We start from the raw sequence: 21,470 nt of genomic DNA on the forward strand, positions 1-21,470 counted from the left end.
AACTGTCAGGTTTTAAATTATTTGAGGTGTAGCAATGCAATTTGCACAACTTATTTTCTAAACTGTTGGCTGATCTTCAAGGCCAGGTCAACAACCTCCGGAAATGTAAAAGACAGTATATTAATTTGCACCCAGGAACAACCTCTAATACAGCAGAGACCAAAGGTATGAAGCAATTTCATCATTAAAAGAATGTTACTACTTCTTTCTCTTTTTTTCTTCTAAAAGTGAGGCACTGGATACTAATTAATGAAATATTACAAAGATAAAAGGCTTGGTTATGTTACCAGAACTATTAACTGTACCAAATTATGTGGTTTCAAATATTAATCTTTTTTGATTAAAAAAATTCACAGTCAAGGAGCCAAATTGACTTGCAGGACTATGCCAAAACGTTCAAACCTTTCTCCCTGAGGCTGAGTACCTTCAGTTCTTCCAAACTCCCTGTCTCCAAAGTAGTGACAGAATTCAAAGAGCTATCATATGCTTTTGATGGTTTATTGCTCACCTCTAAGAACACTACAAATGAGTTCAGTATTTACGGGAGGTGCAAGAGTGCAAATGAGAACTAATTCCCAAAAAGCAGAGTAAATTGCTCCAGTATGGTCTACTGGTTACCAAGATGTAGTCATCAATTAATGCTGATTAGACACAAATATAGATGTAGGAGCAGAACATCTTAACATATCCTCTAGCACTAACTTCTATTTTTCCTTCTCCTTCTCTCCTAATATAACAATCCCACTACTGTAGACAATTCACATTGTAAACAGAAAACCAACAGACCAACCGAATAAAACAAACTTCCTACTAAAAGTAAAAAAGCTAACGAGAAATTTTGCATAGACATCCATTCCTGTTAATGTGATTTCTGGTCAATCTGTGGATTAGAAGAGCATAATCTGAGTATTTACTCTATTAGTTATACAACAGTACTGTGCATTTCCAGATACACTTCCTACTGCAGTCAATTCTATACTCAGAATAGCACATCTACTAAGACCCGAAGATGCAAAAGATGACATTTTGAGTACTTCATCAAAAATCCATACAGCAACTCAGATACAATTATTTTATTGTTTGAAAATATCGACTACTTTTCTTACTTCTCCCAAGTTCAAACCAATTGAAGGTTATGAAGTAACCACTTCCCCCCAGAAGCCAGAACTTTCACCTCTTCTGAACAGAGAAATACCTCTCATAAATTAGGTAAAAATAAGGTCTTGCTGATGGAATGATAGTCCAACATTCATGTAGCTGCCAATTCCCTATCTAGCACAATGAGCAATCCCTGAAAGTCAAGGTAGTAACTTACTTAATCAATTATTTGCAAGTCTAAAAGTGTAGTTAAAACAACCTGCATAAATATTGGTTTCTCAAACTACTTCAATTTGTTTCCAGGAACAGTAACAACAGAAATGTAAGGAATATGATCACTAAATCTAAAATTCTGCCTATTTCAGATTAATTGTGCTTTAATCAACTCAATCATCATAGATCTTGTTTAAGAGGTAGAGTAAAAAGGAAGTGCAAAGATCAAAGCAATGCTTACAAAGGGGAAGGACTATTTTTGTATGTATACCCCCAGTATTTACTATCTGGGTTTGAAAAACAGGGGCATTTATTCAGCACAAGTGAGTGCCAATGCCGAACATAAGAATGAAATTTCAGAAAAAAGATAATAGATTTTCACAACACCTCCAACCCCTAAAAGGATTATACTACTTTCTTTAAAAAGTCTCAAAGAGTTTAGAAGTGGTTTGCTTTTCACTGCAAGCAGCTTTTCGGTTCCAGTATTAAACGTACATATAACGTGTGTTCCTTTGTGTTCAAGTTTGTCCAGTAGGCTGCAGCCCGGGAAGACATTTTATCTAAACAAGCAGGGGAGGGCATTTAGGAATTGCAGGTGTATCAATATGGATGAATAATCTCAGATTCCAAGTCTCCATTAATCGTACATGTTCTTTTCATTTTAGCAATTCAATTAAATCATCAATGTAAAATTCTACAGGAAACAAATCTTTTTATTTCCTGTCTTCCCAAATTTATAAACTCAAAAAAGTACACTGCTTCAAATTTAAATACATATATTTAAATACATAATTCCTATAGTACCTCAAACAGTAAAAGGATTCATCTCTAGAAAGCACAATATTAAAATCAGAAAAACAACATACTTCAGTTTTAAGTTTCCCTTTTAAAGTTGTAACAAACACGAATGCAGTTTAAACTGCTTGACAATATTCAGTTGTGGGATTCTGCTAGAAAAAAATTATTGAACATCTTGACCCTAACCTTTAGTATTTACTAAAGATCACCAGTGTGTAGAATATTTTGATGCCACAGCTATCAAATGTTTTAGTAATACCATAAGCATTTTTTCAGATTATGAGCTTTATAACAAAATCTTTGAGTTAAATATGGTTATTTCATAAACTGTAATGCTGAAAACCTCTACTTAACAAAGTCCATGAAAATGTCTTAAATCTTGATAATTAAATCCTGTATCATTAAGTCCCATTTGAGTTTCAGGATAGACCAGTAAGTCAGGGCAAACATTCCCTCGTGCCTGTTTTTAAGAACCATAGAAAAACTTGCATTTAGGATAGGCCTTGTTTTTACATTATTTTTGTTTCAGAGGTCATGCATAATGCATGGTGGCACTGTCCAAGAGTTTTACACAATCAAGTCTAAAAAGTGCTCTATCCAAGTAGGTAATTTATTTTCTCTCTCAAATGCCAGGCCCCAGAGGATCAGAATCAAGTCCTATAGCAGGTGACTATACCGTGTGTGTGTGTGTGTGTGTGTGTGTGTGTGTGTGTGTGTGTGTGTGTATGCGCGCGCGCGCGCACGCGCACGGAGGGGGGGAAGGGGGAGAGAGAGAGACAGAGAGAGGGCCAGGCTTCTTTTAGAAGTAGGAGAGGATGAATAGACTCTCCTATTCAATTCTGGGGAGCTGGAGAGGGCTTTCCCAGCCAAGAGGACTGACAAGCACTTCTGCTTTCATTTCATGGAACGCCCCTAGGTGAAATCTGGTTCTGCACTGCACCAACCACCTTCCCTCTCTCCTCCGCGCCGCAGCGCACTCCAACCTTCTCACCGTCCCCCAGGTGGGGCTGGGGTTGGGGATTTTAAAAGTTTGTAAGAGTTCGCCTCCGGTTCGCTTTCCTGCCCCGCGGAGGGACGTGAAGAGAAATGACCGCCGGACGGCCGCGGCCCTTCGGCCGACTAGTCACTGCGAGGTCCGGATGTGTCTTTCCCTGCTGTCGCCAATCCCATGTGCCTCTCAGCTACTGTCAACCTCCTCCCACGGTCTAGCCCAGCGGTTAGCGCAGGAATGAGGAAGTACGAGTGGGGCTGGAGGGGGTGCGGAGGGCTGGGCGGCGGGACTCAGGCCACGCGTCCCCTGCCGGGCCCCCACTCGCCCGAGTTTGGCTTACCCGGGTGGCGAGTCAGCGTTCGGCCTCCTGGCGCGGGTGGGCTCTCCCTCCTGAGCGGCGCGGGCCTGCGGGCTGGAGAAGGAAGAGGCGGCGGCTGGCCGGAGCCCGAGCGGGCCCGGGTGCGGGTCGGGGCGAGCGGGAGCGCGGCGGGGCCGGGCCGGGCCAGTCAGCGCCGCGCCATGTCCGCAGCGCGGGCGGAGGGAAGCGCAGGGCGCGCGGTGGCCGGGCGGCGGCGCCGCCTTACTGGCCGGGCGGCTGCGGCCTCGGCGGCGCTGGGCTCCGGGAGCGGGGCCGGCGGCTGCGTGCAGGCCGAGGGCGGTGGCGGCGGCTGGCGGCCCGACCGACGGGAAGGGCAGGGGAAGCTGTCAGCGCGTCGCCGGGCCGCTCCGGTGGCGAAACCTCCTCTTCCTGCCCCGGCTCGCTGGTGCACTTCTCTCTCTTTTCTCTCTCGCTCACTCTCTCACTTCCTGGCTGGAAATTCCCACTGACGTCGAGAGAGCATACAGACAGAGGGACACACGCGCGCACGCAGCGGGGGCGGGAGGTGGGGTCGCTGCCGGGGGTGGGGGAAGCCCGCACTTCTAGGGGCGCTGTGCGCCCCCGGCCCGGCTTCGCCGCTCGCCTCGGCTCCCGCCCCTCGGGGCCGCTTCGGGGCGCCGGGCGAGGGGCGCGCGTTAGGCGGCCTGGACGCCGCGGTCCCCTGCGGGGCTCTGGCTTCCTAGCAGGGCGCTCCCGAATCCCAAGGGCTGGAGCCGATAGGGACGCCCCCAGGAAGCGCCTGCCGGGCCCAATGGTCGGGGAACGCAGGCAGCGCGGAGGCGGCGGCGGTGCCGCTGATAGAGTCATGCGGTCCATAGCCCCTAAGGGCAGGCCCCAGCAGCTGGAGGGTCGGCATGGATCCAAGCATGCCAGATATAAAAATAAAGCTCATCTGTATATTCCATTTAAGTGTGTCTCAGTTACATTCACATCTCTTCACAGATTAAACTAGAATTTCGTTATCATAACCTACTTGTGCCCAGTAAAGTATAACCCTCTACTGGTTTTTGGTGCGGTGTTAAATCTCCTGGTTATAGAACAGTTACTCAGAATATTCATCTACAAGGCATTGTTAGGCCTTTATGATAATTACTGTGGATAGAATTATAGTGATGGTGGTAGCAATGGTTTTGGTTCACAGCTCATAAAATACTGATCTGGCAGAGGGGAGTTTTTCTCTGAAGAGACCGCTACTGGCATCCACTGACAGGCCTCCCAGTGGCCACCGTTCACTGGCATCTGAGCTGCTTTAGTGCTGGGCACTGTATTAGGTACAGGCTGGGGATACTTTCGGGTGGATTACCTCTCCACATAAGAAAGCTTGAGCCGAAATATATATTTTAGAGTTCATTGTTTCACTACTGGGTCGAGTGACAACTGAACACTTAGCTTTAAAACATCAATAATCAGGTCCTCACCAGGCAATATTGCAGTGGCATTTAGATTGCTTATGGCATGTTCATCCTAGTCCTTTCGTGCCCACTCTCCATCCTCCTCCTCCAGTAGGTTATAAAAACCTTCTTGGTGGAGTGTTTTTCTGGCAAAAACAAACAGAAAAAAACCCACACACATACACACACACACACACACACAAACCCAGAGATCCATTTGATTGTCTATGAGGCGCCTCGGAGGCCCCAACAGTCGACCTTGAAGTGATCTCATTTAGCTCCTGGAGGCTGAGCAGCTGGAATTTAGAGGATCCATAAAGACTGAACACAATGACTTTTTAAGAAATTCTGTGGGCCGGGTGCCGTGGCTCACGCCTGTAATCCCAGCACTTTGGGAGGCAGAGGCGGGGGGATCCCCTGAGGTCAGGAGTTTGAGACCAGCCTGACCAATATGGTGAAACCCCGTCTCTAGTAAAAATACAAAAAAATTAGCCGGGCGCGGTGGCGGGCGCCTGTAATCCCAGCTACTTCGGAGGCTGAGGCAGGAGAATCGCTTGAACCCCAGAGGCAGAGGTTGCAGTGAGCCAAGATTGCGCCACTGCACTCCAGCCTGGGCGAGACAGAGCGAGACTCCGAGAAAGAAAGAGAGAGAGAGAGAAAGAGAAAGAAAAAAGAAAGAAATTCTGTATTATTATTTATGGTACAGTATTAGAAATTGTACCAATATTATAGTAGATTGAAATATAGTTTATGTAAAATGATTTTTGCCAGTGACATGAGTAAAAAGTCTGCAAGCTCCCATGAAACAAAGTGTAAGGGGAGTGGGTTTTCCCTCACTTTGGGAGGTGTGAGCATACACACTCTACTTTTCATTCTGCAAGGGATGGCAGCCCCATTACCAAAAGATAGATAAATACAATTGTTGTAAGAGTAGAGCCAGTGTGACATATTTGGGGGTAAAAAATGAAGAGTGTTAATTACTGAAAAGAATTAAATCAAACTCCAAACTCAAAATGATTCCATAAAATGAACTTAAAATTCAGGGTAGGGTGTTGAGCAGGCATATTAGTTTCCTGGGGCTGCTGTAAAAAATTACCACCGACTGAACGGCTTACAACGGGAATTTATTCTGTCACAGTCCTGGAGCCTAAAATTCTGAACTCAAGGTGCCATTAAGGCCATGATCCCTCTGAAGGCTCTAGGGAAGAATCCTTTGCCTCCTCCTAGCTTCTGGTGGCTCCAGCAATCCTTGCCATTCTTGGCTTGGCTGCAACACTCCATTCTGTGCCTACATTGTCACATGGTCTCCTTCCTGTGTTTCCTTTGTGTCGCTATATTCAACTCTCCCTCACCTTTCTTTTATGAAGACACCAGTCATTGGATTTAGAGCCCACCCCAATCCCATATTACCTCATCTTAACTTGATAACATTTGCAAAGATCCTAGTTCCAAATAAACTCATGTTCACAGGTACCTGTGGTTAGGACTTGAACATATGTTTTGGGGGGATGTAATTCCATGCAGCACAGCAGGCAAAACTATAAAAGCCTTCAGTTTACTCTTTTTGGCTCGCTGATTAACCCTCCTCCACTCCTGCTTTGTTACCCAACATTTTCTCTACACTCTGTACAAACTTGCTTCCAGGAATATTTCTTAGAAATTCATCCATCCTAAGGTGTCAGAAGGTATTTACCATTATCAGGCTATGAAGAGAAAAAAAATGCCTCAATGTGGAATTTCAGGCATCAATATTGTCTAAAAGATAAGTTATTTTATGTTTGTCACTTGTCTTAGTTCATTTGTGTTGCCATGGCAGAATACACAAGACTGGGTAGTTTATAATGAAAAGAGGTTTATTAGGCTCACAGTCTTCAGACTGTGCGTCTGGTGAGGGCCTCAGGCTGCTTCCACTCAATGGAAGGCAAAGGCGGGTGGTGTGTGCAGAGATCATATGGCAAGAGAGAGGGGAGAGATGCCAAACTTTTTAGCAACCAGCGCTCATAGGAACTAATACAGTGAGAACTCACTCATCCTCCCCTCCTTGCAGGGAATAGTATCAATCTATTTGTGAGGGATCCACCTCCATGACCCAAACATCTCCCATTAGGCCCCACCTCCAAAATTGGGGTGGCATTTCAACATGAGGTTTAGAGGAGACAAATACCCAAACCATAGCATCACTAAATCATTGAAACTACACAAATTTCCTTTCTCATGAAGCTATTTTGGAAATACCAGTGTGCAGAGAATTCTGAGGCTGAGATCTGTGTAGTGTGTTCATTGGCAACGAGAACATAGGAAAAGTATGTCTTCTTTTTAATTGCCTTTGAGTAAAGGTGACACAACACTTCTGCCCACATTCCATGGCCCCTCTTAGATGCAAGAGAGCAGGGAAATATAGTTCTTCTGGTTGGTTAGGAGGTTGAAGTAGGTCGGCTAAGCATATGGTTAATCCTGCTATACATGTATTCACGTATTTGGTTGTCAATCATGTAAAGTGGATCACCATTATAATCCCCATCTTTACAGATGAAAAGTTGAATAATTTTCCTAAGGTTTCATAATTAGTAAATAGTAGGAGAGTCAGGATTTGAACCTAATAGATTTGGCTCCAGTGTGCATGATATTAACCACTACACTAAACTATTATCCAATGATATAAAAAAGAGCATGTAAGAGATTTTTAGAAGATGAGGTCAACAGGATCTGTTTATAGATAATATATGCAGTTTGAGTGAGAGGAAGACTCATAGATAGCTCTGAGTGTTCTAGTCTGAGTGATTAGAATAGTAACACTGTAACTGGGAAAAAATCTGTGGGAATGTAATGCATTACCACTACCAAACATACATGTAACATGTAAACATACATATTTTAGACATGTTTAGTATGACAGATTCAGTGAGATGTCCATATGGAAACGACTAATAAATGTGCAATTGAAAACTCAAGGCTGATGCTCAGAGAGACATGGCATTGGAGATGGAAACAGAGAACTGCAAAGATGCGATAGCTGTCAGGAGAGTGTTTCCAAAATGTAGTGGTCAAAGAGTTAGGAGACAAGGGGCTAAGTAAAGGAATTTGATGAATGACTTTATTTCTGGGGTTGGTATGAGAGAGAGATGCTTAAAAACTCCTGCAATGCCATCAAAAGTGGGAAGAAAGCTCAGAAAGCCAGAGAAGAGAGAGTTTAAAGGGTATGAGAGCTCTCAACAGCATCAGATACTGCAGACAGTTCCTAAAGGATGGAGAGGGGAAGAGACAGTTGACTTTGGGAATTACAAAATCCTAAGCCTGGCCTCAGGGCATGGCTGTGCAGCCAAGGGCAGAAACCAGTGTGTCTTCTGTTCACTCTGCTCGCTCTCTCGGAGGAAAAGGGAACTGTATTAATTCTTAAATAGCACTGATAGGCAGTGGCTGTGGTCTTACATGACTTTTTCAGATCTGTTTCAATATAATGAGGAAAACCAAGAACCGGGAGACTGATAAGTAAGTGGGAAATGGGGAAACGAGGGCATAAATGCAAAAGAATCTCACCAAGAGTTTGGAGTGAGAGGGAAGGAAAGAGGAGTTAGTGTGATTCTTCATTTATTTGACTAACATTTATGGAGTGCCAGAGTTAATGGAAGTTTGGAAAGGTGGAGAGATAGTTTAATGAGTTAATAGCATTAATAACAGAAAGATTAATGAGGGAGCCAGAGCCAGAAGAAAGGAGATTGTGTGGAGCTCGTAGTCTAGGTGAGGAGGCAGGAACAAATCTGCCTGTGTGAGATATGAGGAGGAAGAGTACAGAGAAGAGAGGCCCCAAGAAGAGGGGGAGGATTAGCCTCTAATTATCAGCTGAAATGCACTAAACCAAAAATGAGAATAAACCCTTAGAGAATGTATTTGTTAGGGCTGCCAAAACAAAACATCTCAGACTGGGTGGCTTAAACAACAGAAATTTTTTTTATCGTTCTAGAGGCTGGAAGTTCAAGAGCAATGTGTCAGCAGCGTTGGTTTACTTGGAGGCTTCTCTCCTTGGCTTGCAGATGACCATCTTCTCCCTATCCTCATGTGGTTGTCCCTCTGTGTCCGTGTCCAAATCATTTCATCTTATAAGGACATTAGTCATATTAGATTAGGGCCCATCCCACTGTCCTCATTTTAACTTATATACCTCTTTAAAAACCCTATCTCAAAATCCAGTTACATTCTGAGGTACTGGGGGTTAGGACTTTAACATAGGAATTTCAGGGTGGGTGACATTATTCAGCCCATAACGGAGAGATATCTTTTAATGATTTCTATGAAGGCATGGAAATATAGACTTAACTCATCCCAGTTGATCCAGGACTATCTTGCTTTTAGCACAGAGAGTCCTTTGCCCAGGAGACCCTCAGTCTCTAGTAAACCAGGGTGATTGGTCATGCTATATGAAGCCGACAAAATTGTTCTGAGTGAAATAAGGCTAGTTATTGGACATCCCATTGAGACAGCTGCCAATTACTTGTTGTTATGGAGGAGGTTTGCTTCTGTCTTCTGAAAGGTTCTATACCTGGCTGTCAAATCTATTCGTAAGTGATGGTCTGACACTTATACATGCCTCTTTAATAAGATAAATATGGTTTTGCATATATATAACTCCTGATAAGCTTTTACAGAAATCTGAAAGAAATGTGAAATTATGTCATTTATTAATATATTATGTTAATAAATACAAGTTATTAATATTAATTATATTATATTAATTACTATATTATTTTAATTACTATGTTTATTATATTAATAGTGTTATATGAGATTTACTTTATAACTATTGTAATATAAAATTAATATTTACATACTACCAATTATTATATAATTAATAATAATATAAAATATTAATAATTGTACACATCAATATATAATTATTTATTTATATATAATGCAATATATAATTTATAAGTTATATAATTACATATTATATATAAATCAATATATAATTTATTATATATTGTAACTATATTGTATATTATATATCATATACATTTATTTATAATATATTGATTTATGTATAAATTATATGTTTATATAATAATATAATGATTATAATAATAACATTAATATATAATATTAATGTTTTTGTATATTAATATAATAAGCTTGGATTTTGGAAGCATGTTATATAGCTCCCTGGGTCTCAAGATTTGATGTTTCAACAGTTCCATTCCTAGTCCATTATCTTTTGTAACATTTCCTCTATTTCATTTTCCCTAGACTTGTTTTCTGGAAGTTAAATTAGGTATATGTTAGATCTTCTCAATATAATCTCTGTGTCTTTTAATATCTCTTATCTCTTTGGATTTCATTCTGGATAATTTCTTTAGATTTGCCTTCTAGTTTATCAATTCTCTTTTCAGCTATATTTCATATGCTGTTTAATATGTCAACTGAATTATAAATAATAAATTGCTTACATTTCTTGAAACAATCTCTGGAAATTATTTGAAGCTTAGGTTAAAATTGAGTAAGGAATATTTGTGTTTCTTTTTGCCTGTTATCTGGGTATACTATTAACTTGGAAAAACCTTAAATAAAATTTTTTACTTGTATGCTTTTGATCATCACATATAGTGTAAGTGGTTATGAATTCACAGGTGAGAATTTCTTCTTTTTCTGTCCAGTGACAAGGACTAGATAGGCAGTGCTATCATTTGAACATGTCCCCCAAAGTTCCTGTGTTGGGACTTAATTCCCCATTCAACAGTGTTGAGAGGTGAGACCTTTGAGAGGTGATTGGGTCATGAGGTCTCTACCCCCATAAATGGATGAATGCCATTATTGTAGGAGTAGGTTACTTTCTCTCTTGAGTGTCTGCTCTTTTGCCCTTCTGCCTTTCACTATGGGATGATGCAGCAAGAAGGCTTTCACAAGATGCTAGCACCTTGCTATTGGACTTCCCAGCCTCCAGAACTGTGAGATACAAATTTCTTTTCATTATAAATTACCCAGTCTGTGGTTTTCTGTGATAGCAACACAAAACAGACTAAGGCAATTTCTCAGCTATTCCCTCCAGTTTTCCAGTTTTGGAAATATTTAAATTCCTGAATTTCATGCTGGCTAAGCAGTGTTAATTTTTAAAAATATGTTATATAGCATTTCAGTTATTTCCATTAGTTATTTCATTTTAGTTATTTCAACCAGGAAGGGCATACTGTCAGAAACACATGGAGTCATTACCTATTTTTAAAATACGTATATTTTTTCATTCTAGCATCTATCATGTATTTAACTCCTAATCTTTAATTATATCTTCTTGAGTGAATTAATTATTTTTTAGAAAAGTTTTCACCTGGCTCTTCTAACAGTTCTATTTCAGTGAAACACCTGTTTGAAGTGTTTATCTTAGTTTTCCTCTCTGGCTTGCTAGTACTACTAGGGCAAGTTATTATTTTCCATTTCCTGTTCAGACCTCAGGCTCTGTATACACTGACCTATAATTACAGGCCAAGTAGTTAGGGTCTTTTATGCAGTGGCAAACCTGCCAGGGGAAAGGTTTCTGCTCTTGTGGGCTGGCAGTAAACCAACTGGCAATCTGTTCACACCCAGCTGAAGCTTTAAAAAAAGTCTTTCTTCTCCCAGAGCTCCCTGGGTGCAAGGGAGAATGCTTGCCTAACCTCAGGGGCTACAAGCAACTCCTCCATGAGTGCAGCGTTCTTCCGTATGACCTGTCACTACCCAGATTAGTCTGACCTTCTCAAGAACACACACAAATAAGCCCATGTAATGCTTTTCCTAAAGTCATTCATGGGTTTCCTCAGGCTAACTTTCACTGGAAGCCATAAAATTGAGACCTTTGTTTTAGGTCTTTCTATAACAAGGCCCTCCAGACTACCTAAAACAGAGAAGAGTGAGAGTATCTCTTTCCTTTCAGAGACCCTGGAGCCTGTGACCTCAAGTGACCCTGCTTTAGATGCCCCTGCTTACCTACAGTAGCATTTTTTCTTGTTGGGGAAAGTAATTGAGAAGAGATTAGGAGGGTAAATTTGGGGACCTGGGTTCCATTACTATCTTCTCACAATGCTGTGAGTCACATGTCTACTTTTAGTGACAAGGAGGGTCTATCTCATCTGGAAGACATGAATTAGAAGTGCTAGATTATGGCTAGCTAAGGGTAAATTGGGGCACTTATCAAAAAAAGGAAGACGGGAAGACAAAGAGTATAAACAGCAGATATTCCCTCTATGTAGCACCTGTAAGGCTTATGCATAGTAGGTATACATAGATATACTTATCTGTTTTACTGATAGACGTATCAGTAGATAATACAGATCAGTTTTTTACTGCATTTTCTTTGAAATAAGTAATATAATTAAATACCAGGAAGAGAGTTTTATTCCAATGGCATATTATAAATTATCAATATAATGCTGCGCATATACTTAGTTAGGATGCTTTTCACCTAAGGTGAAAAGGTGTAAAATAATGACTCAAAATGACTTAACCATTATGGAATTTCATTAGGTCACATCGTTGAAAATCTTTAGGTTTAATGCAATCACAATTCTGGCTGTCTTCCCTTCAGAGACATTTTCTTTTCTTCTGTCCATGTGTTAACAGTTTCCTCATGCTGGCTTTTCTCTTGGTCAAAAGATGGCTTCCAGATACACTATGGACATACTTTCTTGTTGTAAGAGAGGGCGTTGGGGGAGTGGAAAGAGAGAGAGAGTTGTTTTTGGTATATATATATACCCATGAGACCATCACCATAATAAAGACAGTGACCATGTGCATCAGCTGAAAAGTTTTCTCATGGCCCTTTGCAGTTCCTCATTTCCATTCCTCACTCCTCCACATTCCTAAGCAACCACTGATTTGCTTTCTGTCATAGATTAGTTTGCATTTTCTAGAGTTTCATATAAATGGAATCATACAGTAGGTACTGTTTTTTAATCTGACGTCTTTCATTGAGCATGATTATCTTAAAATTCATCCACATTGTTGTATCAGTAGTTAATTCCTTTTTATTGTTGAGTAGCATTCCATTGTATAGATAGTCACAATTTATTTATCCATTTTCCTGTTGATAGACATTTAGGTTGTTTCCAGTTTTGGGATATATTAATAAAACCACTAAAACATTTGTGTGTAACTGTTTAACTGTTGATATAGACATATACTTTCTTTTGTCATGGGAAATACCTACGAGTGAAATGGCTAGAGCGTATAGTTAGCATACATATAACTTTTTGAGAAACTGTAAACTGTTCTCCCAAAGAGTATATTATTTTATATTCCCACTAGCAGCATATGAGAGTTCTAGCTCGTTTATATATTTGCAATCCTTGGTATGGTCAGTCTTTTTTATTTTAATCATCTCAATTGATATGTTTAGTGGTATCTCATTGTGATTTACTTTGCTTTACCCTAATGACTAATGATGATGGACATCTGTTTATGTGCTTATTTGCCATTTGGTGAAATGCATGTTCAAATGGTTTGTTCACTTTTGGTGTATTTTTTTTCTTATTATTGAATTTTGAGAGTTCATTTTATGTTCTGGATAAAAGTATTTTACCAGATATATGATTTGCAAATAAATATTTTTTAGCCTGTGGCTTGTCTTTTCATCCTCTTTTGCAGAGAAGGTTTTAAATTTGATGAAGTATAATTTATCAGTTTTTTACTGCATTGTGGTTTCAGTGTTGTATCCAAGTACTCTTTGCCTGACTCAAACTCGCTAAGATTTTCTCCTCTATTTTCTTCTAGAACTTTCGTAGTTTGAGGACTTAAATTCAGGTCTATGATATATTTTGAGTTAAGTTTTGCATATAGTGGTACAAGATATGGATTGAAGTTTTTTCTTTTTAGAGTATTGATTTCCAACTGATTCAGCAGCATTTGTTGAAAAAAAAAAACAACCGTCCTTTCTTCACTAAATTGCCTTTGCAAATTGTTAAAAATCAGTTGTATCTGTATGTCTGGACTCTATTTTGTTCCACTGATCTTTTCTCTATCTATATGATAATACCACACCTTTTTGATTACTTTATAGCTTTACAGTAAGTCTTGAAATCAGGGAGTGTTAGTCCTCCAACTTTGTTCACTTTTTCAAGGTTGTTTTGGCTATTCTAGGTCCTTTGCATTTCTGAGTTCATTTTAGAACCAGCTCGTCAATTTCTACAATAAGTAAGTTAGGGTTTTGATTTGGATTGCATTAAATCTCCAGAACAACTTGGGAAGAACTGCTATCATAATAATGAGTTTTTTGTCTCATGAACAGGGTATGTGCCTGCACTTACTTAGACATTTCTTTAATTTCTCATAGTTGTGTTATATGTTTTTCTCTATTTAGGACTTCACATCTTTTGTCAGATTTATCCTTAAGTATTTATATTTTTAGTGCTATTTAAATAGTGTTTTAAAATTTTAATGTTTAGGCCGGGCACAGTGGCTCATGCCTGTAATCTCAGCACTTTAGGAACTGAGGTGGGCAGATTACTTGAAGTCAGGAGTTTGAGACCAGACTGGCCAATGTGGAGAAACCCCATCTCTACTAAAAAAAAAAAAAAAAATCAAACATTGGCTGGGCATGGTGGTGTGCAGCTGTAGTCCCAGCTATTTGGGAAGCTGAGGCAGGAGAATCACTTGAACCCGGGAGGCAGAGGTTGCAATGAGCCAAGATTACACCACTGCAGTCCAGCCTGGGTGACAGAGTGAGACTCTGTCTCAGAAAAATAAAATAAAATTTTAATGTTTAACTTCAGCTTTTCATTGCTAATATATAGAAATACAATTGATTCTTATTTATGGATCTTGCATCTTGCTACTTTGATAAATTCATTGCTCTAGTATGTTTTTTTTTTGTAAATTTGATTGGATCTTCTACCTAGATGATCATGTCATCTGTGAGTAAAAATAGTTTTACTTCTTTTTTAACCTAGATGCCCTTTATTTCCTTTTCTTGCCTGATTGCGCTGGTTAGAATCACTGGTACAATGTTCAATAGATGTGGTGCGAACAGACATCTTTGTTTTATTCCCAATTTTAAAGGAAAAGCATTAAATATTTTCCTATTAAGTATGATGTTTGATCTAAGTTTTTGTAGATATCCTATGTCAGATTAAGGAAGTTACCTTCTATTTCAACTTGAGTGGGAATTTTTTTTTTAATATCGTGAATGGGTTGGCTTTTGTCAAATGTGTTTTCTGCCTGAATTGATACGGTCATATTATTTTTCCTTTTTAGTTTGTTAATATATTGAAATTCATTGATCTTTGAATGTCAAATGAATGCTGCATTCCTAGGATAAATCCCAGTTGTTACTCATGTTATCCTTTTTATATATTGTTGAATTCAATTTGCCAAAATTTTGTAAAGCACTTTTGCATCTATGTTTATTAAGGATACTTGTTGGTAGTTTTCTTTTCTTGTAATGTCTTTATCTTGTTTTGGCCTTAGGATAATGTTAGCATTTTAGAATGAATTGAAAAGTGTTCTTTCCTCTTCCAATTAAAAAAATATTTTAACAGGTATTTGGGTAACAGGTGGGGTTTGGTTACACAGATAAGTTCTTTAGTGGTGATTTCTGAGATTTTGGTGCACCTATCACCCAAGCAGTGTACACTGTACCCAATGTGTAGTCTTTTATCTTTCACCCCCCCTTCCACCCTTCCCTGTGAGTCCCCAAAGTCCACTGTATCATTTTTATGCCTTTGTGTCTTCATAGCTTAGCTCTCACTTATAAGTGAGAACATACGATGTTTAGTTTTCCATTCATAAGTTATTTCACTTAGAATAATGGTCTCCAATTCCATCTACGTTGCTGCAAGTGCCATTATTTTGTTACTTTTTATGGTTGAGTAGCATTCCGTTATCTATCTATCTATCTATCTATCTATCTATCTATCTATCTATCTATCTATCTATCATCTATCTATGTATATCTCACATTTTCTTTATCCACTTGTTGATTGATGGGTATTTGAGCTGGTTCCTATTTTTGCAATTGTGAATTGTGCTGCTATAAACCTGCATGTGCAAATGTCTTTTTCATATAACAACCTCTTTTCCTCTGGGTAGATACCCAGTAGTGAGATTGCTCGATCAGATGGTAGGACTACTTTTAGTTTTTTAAGGAATCTCCATACTGTTTTCCATAGTGTTTGTGCTAGTTTACATTCCCACCAGCAGTGTAAAAGTCTTCCCACATCCATGCCAACATCTATTATTTTTTGATTTTTAAATTGTGGCCATTCTTGCAGGAGTAAGGTGATTTCGTATCTATTATTTTTTGATTTTTTAAATTGTGGCCATTCGGGCAGGAATAAGGTGGTTTTGTATTGTGGTTTTGATTTGCATTACCCTGATCATTAGTGACGTTGAGCATTTGTTCATATGTTTCTTGGCCATTTGTATATCTTCTTCTGAGAATTGTCTATTCATGCCCTTAGCCCACTGTTTTATGGGATTATTCGTTTTATTTCTTGCTGATTTGTTGGAGTGTTTTGTAGACTCTGGGTATTAGTCCTTTGTTGGATGCATAGTGTATTAGTTCATTCTCATGTGGCTATGAAGAAATACCCAAAACTAGGTAATTTTTAAAGGAAAGAGGTTTAATTAACTCACAGTTCTGCAGGGCTGAGGAGGCCTCAGGAAACTTATAATCATGGTGGAAGGGAAGCAAACACATCCTTCTTCACATGGCGAGATTAGATGGTGCCCACCCACACTGAGGGTGGGTCTTCCTCTCCTAGTTCACTGACTCAAATGTTAATCTCCTTTGGCCAAGCCCTCACAGACACACCCAGGAACAATACTTTAAATCCTTCAGTCCAATGAAGTTGACACTCAATATTAATCATCACACATAGTTTGCAAATATTTTCTACCACCTGTGGATTGTCTGTTTACTCTGCTAATTATTCCTTTTTCTGTGCAGAAGCTTTTTAGTTTATTCCCATCTATTTATCTTTGTTTTTGTTGCATTTCCTTTTGGATTCTTGGTTATGAAGTCTTTGCCTAAGCTAATGTCTAGAAAAGTTGTTCCGATGTTATCTTCTAGCATCTTATGGTTTCATGTCTTAGATGTTTTAAGTCTTTGATCCATCTTGAGTTGATTTTTATATAGGGTGACAGATGAGGATCTGGATTCATTCTTCTACATGTGGTTTGCCAATTATCCCAGGGCCATCTGTTGAATAGGGTGTCCTTTCCCCATTTTATGTTTTTGTTTCCTTTCCTGAAAATCAGTTGACTGTAAGTATCTGGCTTTATTTCTGGGTTTTGTATTCTGTTCCATTGGTCTATGTGCCTATTTTTATATCAGTGCCATGCTGTTTTGGTGACTATGTCCTTAGAGTATAGTTTGAAGTCAGGTAATGTGATGCCTCCAGATTTGTTCTTTTTTCTTAGTCTTGCTTTGGCTATGCAGGCTCTTTTTAGGGTTCCATATGAATTTTAGGATTTTTTTTTCTAATTCTGTGAAGAATGATGGTGTTATTTTTATGGGAATTGCATTGAATCTGTAGATTGCTTTTGGCAGTATGGTTATTTTTCACAATATTGGTTCTACCCAATTATGAGCATGGGATGTGTTTTCCATTTGTTTGTGCCATCTATGATTTCTTTCTGCAGTGTTTTGTAGTTTTCCTTGTAGAAGTCTTTCACATCCTTAGTTAGGTATATTCCTAAGTATTTTATTTTATTTTTACAGGTATTGTAAAAGGGATTGAGTTCTTGATGTGATTCTCAGCTTGGTTGCTGTTGGTGTATAACAGTGCTACTGGTTTGTATGCATTGATTTTGTATCCTGAAACTTTACTGAATTTATTTATCAGATCTAGGAGCTTTTTGGATGCATTTTTAGGGTTTTCTAGGTATGTGATTATATCATTGGTGAACAGCAACAGTTTGACTTCCTCTTTACTGATTTGGATGCCCATTCTTTCTTTCTCTTGTCTGACTGCTCTGTGTAGGACTTCCACTGCTATGTTGAATACAAGTGGTGAAAGCAGGCATCCTTGTCCTGTTCCGGTTCTCAGGGGGAATGCTTTAAACTTTTCCCCATTCAGTATAATGTTGGCTGCGGGGACTTTTATCACCTTAAGGTATATCCCTTCTATGCCGATTTTGCTGAGGGTTTTAATCATAAAGGGATGCTGGCTTTTGTCAGGTTTTTTTTTCTGCATCTATTGAGATGGTCATGCAATTTTTGTTTTTAATTCTGTTCGTGTGGTGTATCACATTTTTTGACTTGTGTATCTTAAACCATCCCTGAATCCCTTGTATGAATCCCACTTGATTATGGCGAATTGTCTTTTTGATATGCTGTTGGATTCGGTTCACTAGTATTTTGTTGAGGATTTTTGCATCTATGTTCATCAGGGATGTTGGTCTGTAGCTTTCCTTTTTTTTTTTTTTTTTTTTTTGCTATGTCCTTTACTGGTTTTGGTGTTAGGATAATACTGGCTTCATAGAATGATTTACGAAAGATTCCCTCTTTTTCTATCTTTTGGAATAGTTTCAATAAAATTGGTACCAATTCTTATTTGACTTTCTGATAGAATTCAGTTGCGAATCTATCTGGTCCTGGACTGTTTTTCATTGGCAATTTTTTTGTTATTTCCATTTCAATCTCGCTGCTTGTCATTGATCTGTTCAGAGTTTATATATCTTCCTGGCTCAATCTAGGAGCATGTATTTCCAGGAACTTATCCATGTCTTCTGGGTGTTCTAGTTTGTGCACATAAAGGTGTTCATAGTAACCCTGAATTACCTTTTGTATTTCTGTGGTATTTGTTGTAATATCTCCCGTTTCATTTCTAATTGAGCTTATTTGGATCTTCTTTTGTTGGTTAATCTCACTAATGGTGTATGAATTTTGTTTATCTATTCAAATAAACAGCTTTTTGTTTCATTTATGTTTTGCATTTTTGTTTCAATTTCATTTAGATCTGCTTGGATCTTAGTTATTTTTTTTTTCTTCTACTGGGTTTGGGTTTGGTTTGTTTGGTTTGTTCTTGTTTCTATTGTTCTTTGAGGTGTGAGCTTAGATTGTCTATTTGAGCTTTTTCAGAATTTTTGATGTAGGCATTTAATGCTATGAACCTTCCTCTTAGCACTGCTTTTGCCGTATCCCAGAGGTTTTAACAGGGTATATGTAATAGTATGTCACTATTATTATTCAAATAATTTTTTATTTTCCATCTTGATTTCATTGTTTACCCAAAGAGCCTTCAGGAGCAGATTATTTAATTTCTATGTGTTTGTTTAGTTTTGAGGGTTCTTTTTGGAGTTAATTTCCAATTTTATTTCACTGTGGTATGAGAGAGTACTTGATATAATTTTGATTTTCTTAACTTTATTGAGACTTGTTTTGTGACCTATCATATCATCTGTCTTGGAGAATGTTCCATGTGTGGATGAATAGAATGTATATTCTGCAGTTGCTGGGTAGAATGTTCTGTAAATATCTGCTAAGTCCATTTGTTCTGGGTTATACTTTAAGTCTTGTTTCTTTGTTGACTTTTGTCTTGATCACCTATCCAGTGGTGTCAGTGGAATATTAAAGTCCCCACTATTATTGTGTTGCTGTCTATCTCATTTCTCAGGTCTAGTAGTAATTGTTTTATTAAATTTGGAGCTTCAGTGTTAGGTGCATATATATTTAGGATTGTGATATTTTCCCTTTGGACTAGTTCTTTTATCATTATATAATGTTCCTCTTAAACATGAGAATTATTTTATTCCCCATTCCTTTTCCCCTCCTTTTGACTCCTTCTTTCCTCCCTCTGTCCTCCCCTCCCATTTTCTTTTTTTTTTAAATTATTATACTTTAAGTTCTAGGGTACATGTGCACAACGTGCAGGTTTGATACATAGGTATACATGTGCCATGTTGGTTTGATGCACCCATCAACTTGCCATTTACATTAATTATTTCTCCTAATGCTATCCCTCCCCCAACCCCCATCCCCCCGACAGGCCCCAGTGTGTAATGTCCCCTGCCCTCTGTCCAAGTGATCTCATTGTTCAATTCCTACCGATGAGTGAGAACATGCGGTGTTTGGTTTTCTGTCCTTGTGATAGTTTGCTGAGAATGGTGGTTTCCAGGTTCATTCATGTCCCTGCAAAAGATGTGAACTTTTATTTTATAATAAATATTCTTATTTACAGCTGCATAGTATTCTATGGTGTATATGTGCCACATTTTCTTAATCCAGTCTATCATTGATGGATATTTGGGTTGGTTCCAAGTCTTTGCTATTGTGAATAGTGCCACAGTAAACATATCTGTGCATGTGTCTTTATAGTAGCATGATTTATAATCCTTTGGGTATATACCCAGTAATGAGATTGCTGGGTCAAATGGTATTTCTGGTTCTAGATCCTTGAGGGATCACCACAATGTCTTCCACAATGGTTGAACTAATTTACACTCCCACCAACAGTGTAAAAGCATTCCTATTTCTCCACATCCTCTCCAGCACTGTTGTTTCCTGACTTTTTAATGATTGCCATTCTAACTGGTGTGAGATGGTATCTCATTGTGGTTTTGATTTGCATTTCTCTGATGGCTAGTGATGATGAGCATTTTTTCATGTGTCTGTTGACTGCATAGATGTCTTCTTTTGAGAAGTGTCTGTTCATATCCTTTGCCCACTTTTTGATGGGGTTGTTTTTTTCTTATAAATTTGTTTGAGTTCTTTGTAGATTCTGGATATTAGCCCATTCTCAGATGGGTAGATTGCAAAAATTTTCTCCCATTCTGTAGGTTGCCTGTTCACTCTAATAGTAGTTTCTTTTGCTGTGCAGAAGCTCTTTAGTTTAATTAGATCCCATTTGTCAATTTTGGCTTTTGTTGCCATTGCCTTTGGTGTTTTAGTCATGAAGTCCTTGCCCATGCCTATGTGCTGAATGGTATTGCCTAGGTTTTCTTCTAGGATTTTAATGGTTTTAGGTCTAACATTTAAGTCTTTAATCCATCTTGAATTAATTTTTGTATAAGGTTTAAGGAAGGGATCCAGTTTCAGCTTTCTACATATGGCTAGCCAGTTTTCCCAGCACCATTTATTAAATAGGGAATCCTTTCCCCATTTCTTGTTTTTGTCAGGTTTGTCAAAGATTAGGTGGTTCTAGATATGTGGCATTATTTCTGAGGCCTCTTTTCTGTTCCGTTGGTCTATGTATCTGTTTTGGCACCAGTACCATGCTCTTTTGGTTACTGTAGCCTTGTAGTATAGTTTGAAGTCAGGTAGCGTGATGCCTCCAGCTTTGTTCTTTTGCTTAGGATTTTCTTGGCAATGTGAGCTCTTTTTTGGTTCCATATGAACTTTAAAGTAGTTTTTTCCAATTCTGTGGAGAAAGCCATTGGTAGCTTGATGGGGATGGCATTGAATCTATAAATTACCTTGGGCGGTATGACCATTTTCATGATATTGATTCCTCCTATCCATGAGCATGGAATGTTCTTCCATTAGTTTGTATCCTCTTTTATTTTGTTGAGCAGTGGTTTGTAGTTCTCCTTGAAGAGGTCCTTCACATCCCTTGTAAGTTGGATTTCTAGATATTTTATTCACTATGTAGCAATTGTGAATGGGAGTTCACTCATGATTTGGCTCTCTGTCTGTTATTGGTGT

General features: G+C 38.8%; 1 protein-coding gene and 1 long non-coding RNA gene across 9 annotated transcripts in view; one reads left to right on the plus strand and one right to left on the minus strand.

The window, feature by feature from the left end:
• The window catches only part of NFKB1 (nuclear factor kappa B subunit 1), a 117,948-nt gene extending 114,369 nt beyond the window's left edge, over nt 1–3,579 (minus strand). For 4 of the 8 annotated variants that reach the window (XM_063611144.1, XM_055296888.2, XM_063611141.1 and 1 more), the window contains exon 1: nt 3,441–3,579. The gene's annotated coding sequence lies outside the window, so the exon portion shown is untranslated. The remainder of the gene's footprint in view (nt 1–3,440) is intronic. The other 4 variants (XM_055296887.2, XM_055296886.2, XM_063611137.1 and 1 more) reach the window with 1 other exon arrangement.
• Nucleotides 2,901–21,470, plus strand: part of LOC134731626 (uncharacterized) — a 107,158-nt gene continuing 88,588 nt past the window's right edge. Inside the window, exon 1 of the long non-coding RNA XR_010114062.1 lies at nt 2,901–3,110. This is a non-coding gene — a long non-coding RNA (uncharacterized lncRNA). The remainder of the gene's footprint in view (nt 3,111–21,470) is intronic.

This window comes from Symphalangus syndactylus, chromosome 10, assembly GCF_028878055.3.
Source record: "Symphalangus syndactylus isolate Jambi chromosome 10, NHGRI_mSymSyn1-v2.1_pri, whole genome shotgun sequence".
Taxonomy (NCBI): Eukaryota; Metazoa; Chordata; class Mammalia; order Primates; family Hylobatidae; genus Symphalangus; species Symphalangus syndactylus.